The sequence below is a fragment of the Aethalodelphis obliquidens genome, unplaced genomic scaffold (assembly GCF_003676395.1).
Source record: "Aethalodelphis obliquidens isolate GAN/ISIS:26980383/991018 unplaced genomic scaffold, ASM367639v1 scaffold24, whole genome shotgun sequence".
NCBI classification, from domain to species: domain Eukaryota; kingdom Metazoa; phylum Chordata; class Mammalia; order Artiodactyla; family Delphinidae; genus Aethalodelphis; species Aethalodelphis obliquidens.
In genome coordinates this window covers 8668863-8674862 of record NW_020837968.1, presented here as the reverse complement: position 1 = coordinate 8674862, position 6000 = coordinate 8668863, and the positions used below count along the sequence as shown (strand labels likewise).

Sequence of the window (6000 nt, the reverse complement as noted above, 5' to 3'; positions counted from 1 at the left end):
CTATTTATGTTCTTGATATGAATACTTTTTTGTTGTTGTTATATGTATTGCAGGTGTATTTTCCCAGTCTGTGGTTTGTCCTTTAGCTTTGTATATGGGGGCTTCCAAAATTAGATTTCTAAGCTTTTCCATGCTACCCAGAGAGAGATCCATACAGCATTTTTCTGGGTTCCCAGCATAACTTAAAGGGAAACTTTCACAATGTCCAGAGCTTTTGATGTCCTGCAAATGAAGGAGGATGTCCTCAAATTCCTTGCAGCAGGAACCCACTTAGGTGGCACCAACCTTGACTTCCAAATCGCACAGTTATCTAAGAAGGAAAAGTGATGGCGTTACCTCTAAATCTGAAGAGAACCTGGGAGAAGCTTCTGCCGTCCGCTCCTGCCATCACTGCCGTTGAAAACCTGGCTGATGTCAGTATCATAACCTCCAGGAAGACCAGCCAGAGAGCTGTGCCGAGGTTTGCTGCTGCCATGGCCGCCACTCCTACTGCTGGTCATCTCGTTCCTGGAACCTCACTCACTGGAGCCCGGCAGGCTTCCGGGAGCCGCGACTCGTGGTGGTTCCCGACACCAGGCCTGACCACCGGCATGAGAGGCATCTTCTGTGAACCTGCCTACCACTGCTCCGTGTAACACAAACCAGTCTCTGGGCTCTGTGTACACCGCCATCTCTGCAACAACCGGGAGCTCACTCTGCGGGTCTGACGTGATTGACGGACGCTGACCGAGGAAGTTCTGCGCATGCGCGGTTCCCTCTCCCGTGAGCACCTGCGGGAGTCCCGCCTACTCTCGACTTGTGTGAAGATCCTCAACAGGTGGTAAAGGAAGGGCAGGTCTCAGCTGAGAAGGCTGTGACCAAGAAGGAATTCAGAGTGAACGGACTGCTCCAGCTCCTGAATTTACTGCTGCTCAACCCGAGGTGGCAGCCTGGTCTGAAGGCGGCAGGCGACCTCTGTGGCTGCCCAGCAGTTCCCCACTGAGAACCACAGTGCACAGCGGTCAGTGAAGATGCCACTGAAGATGGGCTGCAGCTGCCACTGCTCAGGCCACGGAATGGGAGGAGCAACCGCTGAGTGGTCCGCAGCTGTTCTTCTGCAGACTCTAACCCAGAAAATGGAAATAAAAGGGATGGAAAATAAATAGTCTCTAAAACAATTTATAAATTATGCAGTGAATTCAACTACGTTAGAAACCAGCTTGGGTCACCAGTTGGCAGTAAGCTTCCACTTTTCATTTGCAGGTAATACATAAAGGTATTCATGATAATGCCCATTTCATAAAAGAAATTCAACATTTATACAAATAATTTGCTAATTCTTATGATCTTAGCTACGTTTTAGTTTGTTTTTTCCACGTTTAAAGAAACGTTTAAAGAAAGTGATATATCTTACTCGTATTTCACACGTGATATCTTGCTGCTCTATTTAAAAAAAAATGAACTCTTTATAAAATATAAAGACCTAAGTAGCTAGAGGTATATCTCTTATTAATATGTAAATTGTAAAAGTTTTCTATTTTTTGGTTTCTTTCCACAGTATTTCATATGGAAATAGTAGCAAAAGAAGTTCTTTTTCTTGTGACTTTGTTTTACCTCTTAAAAGAAATACTCTCTGAATTATTTGCTTTTTTTCTCAGTTCACAGATTGATGGGCTATCTTCTGAAGCACGTACTCAAGGCTGTATTTTTACTTGGGTTTTGCATACTGAGCATATATCTTCTGGTAAGTTGCACCTTTTGTTCTTTTTTTATGGCTTTTATGCATTGTTATTCCATTAGTACAAGGTTAGCTATTGCTACAAATATCCCACAGAGAGAATATTTCAGTGACTTTCTTGACAATGCTGAAAAGTCTTTGTTTAGCATTCACTCTGCCTTCTAATTCTGTGCTGTTAATGTCACTTTCTGTGTTCCAGTTTAATTCAGGTTGAGTTATTCTTATTCTTTCAGTCTCTAATCGCTAGCTCTTATATCTTTAAATTATACAGATCTGAGCACAGCTTTGGTCTGGATTCACACAAGCTTGGTCTGTCACTTGAGTTCAGGTCCAAAGTAGTTTTTGATGTTTGCTACAACGATTACCTCATTGTCAGCCCCAGATAAAGTTGTCAGAAAGTTACTGCATAATTTGGTAGAGTTTTACTTAGAATAAAATGAATTTCATTTGGAATAGACTTAGGGAAAAACATGTCATTAAAAAAATTAATTTGACAGAAAGTAGAAGTATTAAAATAAGTCTACATATTAATAAAATTATTTAAATATAATGAGTATTTATTGGTACACTGATTTGAAATTTGTAAAAATATGCACTTCAAGGCTTCTATAATTTCCTAAAGTGAGTAATAATAAAAAAAAGTGAACAAAACTTCCTCAGAACAAAAGTAGTGCAAATAAAGATGATTTATAAACAAATTTTTCTGATTATTAATTAAACTTTGATATAACTATTAGTCTTTGATTTATATTATATTTATTTGAAATTTAGCAAATGAGTTGCTTTAAAAAATACATTTGGTAAAACCTAGAGCAATGACAGAAAGAAAAAAACAAAAACATAATTACTAAGCTAATAGTAACAAAAAAAGTACCATGCTAAAAAGTATTAAATTAACCCAAGTAAAGGCAGGAAAGGAGCAAAAACTGGATCAAAGAACAAAGGCAGAAATAGGAAATAAAGAGCACCTGGTATATTTAAACTCAGGTGATAACAGTATTATATATAAAAGGTCTACACTCAGGGAACAAGGCAGACATTATCATAATGGGTGAAAAAAGGCTATAAGTTTTCTACATAAAAACCACTTTTAAAATGAATATGTTTAAATCTAAAAGGATTGAAAAAGGTACATTATATCAAACCTATTCATAAGATACCTAGAGAAGTAACATTAATAGTAGACATGGTAGATTTTAGGATAAGAAATATTACCACGGATAAAGAGGAGAATGTTATGACAGAGGGAGTGATTTATGAGAAGGATATAACAATCTTAATTTTAATGCATCTAATAGATAAACTTTACTTAAAGTAAAAATTAACAGAACTGATAGGATAACTAGAAAAAACTACAATTATAGATGAAGTTTACAGTCCTTCTCTCACCATCAAAAAATATTATGCCACTACACTTAAATTGTATAATCTTACAAGAATATACCTTAATGTTCTCCTTCCTGTCCTTTGGAAAATAGTTATTATATATTTTATGTCTACTTATGTTATAAACTACACATTTTGAATGTAATTTTTTCATACATTTGGAAGTTCTGCATAATTCTGTAAACTGATATTTTCTTAAATGGTTAATGGAGGATGTTACAAAACCATTCATCTGGAAAAGATCCATTCAAAGTACAAGATAGACTAATGAATTTTAATGTAACAAATTACACAAATACATGAATATGGTTTCAGTTTTCTTATTGAAACTAACTTCTAAGAAGCTACCACTTACCAAGTTTTGACATTGTATCAAAGAAAATATCTACAAATATCTGAAAAGACTTTTAAAATACTCCTAACTTTTCAAATTACTTGTCTGTGTAAAGACCAGATTATCTTCATATACTTTTTTTTTTTAATTTTTTTTTTAATTTTTGGCTGTGCTGGGTCTTTGTAGCTGTGTGGTCTTTCTCTAGTTGCGGTGAGCAGGGGCTACTCTTCGTTGTGGTGCGTGGTCTATTCATTGCGGTGGCTTCTTGTTGCAAAGCATGTGCTCTAGGCACGTGGGCTTCAGTAGTTGTGGCTCGCGGGCTCTAGAGTGCAGGCTCAGTAGTTGTGGCACATGGGCTTAGCTGCTCCGTGGCATATGGGATCTTCCCGGACCAGGGTTCAAACCCGTGTCCCCGGCAGTGGCAGGCAGATTCTTAACCACTGCACCACCAGGGAAGCCCTCTCTTCATATACTTGAACTTAGAAAAATACCATGGACTGAATGCAGAAAGAAATCTGAGAATCCAGTTATATTTATACAAATATTGCAGAAATTTTCAAAATCTAAAACATTGAACCTCTCTCTCTCATGATTTCATATATATAGTTCTCTTTAATTTAAATATTTTTTTACATTAGAGATAACAATAGATTGATTTTACTGTTGTTTTCAGTCAGTTAAATACATATTAATACTTGTTCCGTTTTTATTTTTTATTGTGGTAAGAACACTAACTTGAGATCTGTCTTCTTACCAAAGTTTTAAATGCACAACTCAGTATTGTTAAGTGTAGGTACTATGTTGTACAGCAGATCTCTGGAACTTGTTCATCTTACCTAGATGCAACTTTATACCAGTTGAACAGAAACCTCCCATTTCTTCATCACCCCAGCCCCTGGCAACCATCATTCTACTCTCTGTTTCTATGAGTTTGACTATTTTAACTTCCTCTTATAAGTGGAACCATGCCAGTGGAATTCTGTGTCTGGCTTATCTCACTTATCATAATGTCTTCCAGGGTCGTTCATATTGTCATATAAGGCAGGATTTCCTTCTTTTTAGAGCTTAATAATATTTTCATTGTATGAAATATACCACATTTTCTTTATTCCTCCATCAATGGGCATTTAGGTTGTCTCCATACGTTGGCTATTATGAATAATACTGCAATGGACACAGGTGTGCAGATATCTCTTTGAGATCCTGATTTCAATTCTTTTGGTTGTATAACCCGAAGTAAGGTTGATAGATCATATGATAGGTCTATTTTTAGTATTTTGAGACACCTCTGTACTGTTTTCTTTAATGGCTGCACTAATTTACATTTCCACTAACAGTGCACAAGGGTTCCAATTTCTCCAAATCCTCTCCAACACATTAGCTTTTAGTTTTTTAATAATTGTCATCCTAACAGGTGTAAGGTGATATCTACAAAATAAAAGCACTTTGGGGTCCTCAATTACTTTTATATGTATAAATGTGTCCTGAGACCAAAAATTTTGCGAACCACTGGTATAAATTCAAATTCGTCTTTGGTATTATATTTTTTCTGCTTAAAATTATCTAATCTGAACTAATCACATCCGGTGAATTTTTATTTTAGACATTATAGTTTTAATTCTTATGAATTCCATTTAGTTTTTTTTATATTTTTTTTCTCTCCTCATTATGTTGAGAATTTCCTTTAAATCATTGAGTATATTTATGATAGCTATTTTAAACTGTCTGTGTACAAATTTTGTCATCTTTCTCAATTTTAGGAATAATTCTATTAAATGACTTCTGCTTTTTCTTGGTCTTAATTTGTTGCTTCTTTACATGAGTAGGACTTTTTATTAAATGTCAGATGTGGTGAATATTATGTTTTTGATTATTTGGATATTTTTGTATTCTTTTAAAGAGTGCCTAAGTTTGTTTTAGCAGGCATTCATGTTATTTGCAGATCCAAGCAGATTCCTTGACACCCTTTTAAAAAGTTTGTTAATATGGATCTAGCGTACCTTCGTTTTAGGGATAATTTAGCCCTGATACAAAGATGTGACATTCTGAGACCACTGTTTATTTCCCCAAATGTTTACTGAGACCTTTGACTTTGGTCTATGGAAACCCCTATGTATGTGCAGGTTAGTATTCGGCTAAAGTTTTTAGCAAACCTATATGTATATTTCTGGAGCTCTTGCTCTGCATAATACATCTTCTCTGGCACTTTGGCCCACACATTCCAGCCACCTCTGCCTTCCCAGATTTCTATCTCCGCCTCATCAATGCAGTATGCTATGTTCTGCTTGCTCCTTCAGTAGAATCTGGGAAGTGTGCTCAGGCAGAAAGGGCAAAATTGTAGCATTCACCTAGCATGTTTTTCCCTTAGGAATCACAGTTTTTTGTTGCGAGTAATCTCATACATGTTTTTCAGTTTGTAAATAGTTTATGGTAAAGGACAAATCTGGTACCAGTTAATGGTCAGTTCATGGTAAAAAGCAGAAATTCTCCTTGTGTCACCATTTTCTTTCATTGCCGTTTTCGCTAATTTACTTAAACTTAGAATTTTCTCTTTAATTGAATT

At 36.0% G+C, this 6000-nt stretch overlaps 1 pseudogene; it reads left to right on the top strand.

The window, feature by feature from the left end:
* Nucleotides 1–201: 201 nt before the first annotated feature.
* Nucleotides 202–6000, top strand: part of LOC113628642 (40S ribosomal protein SA pseudogene) — a 144528-nt pseudogene continuing 138729 nt past the window's right edge.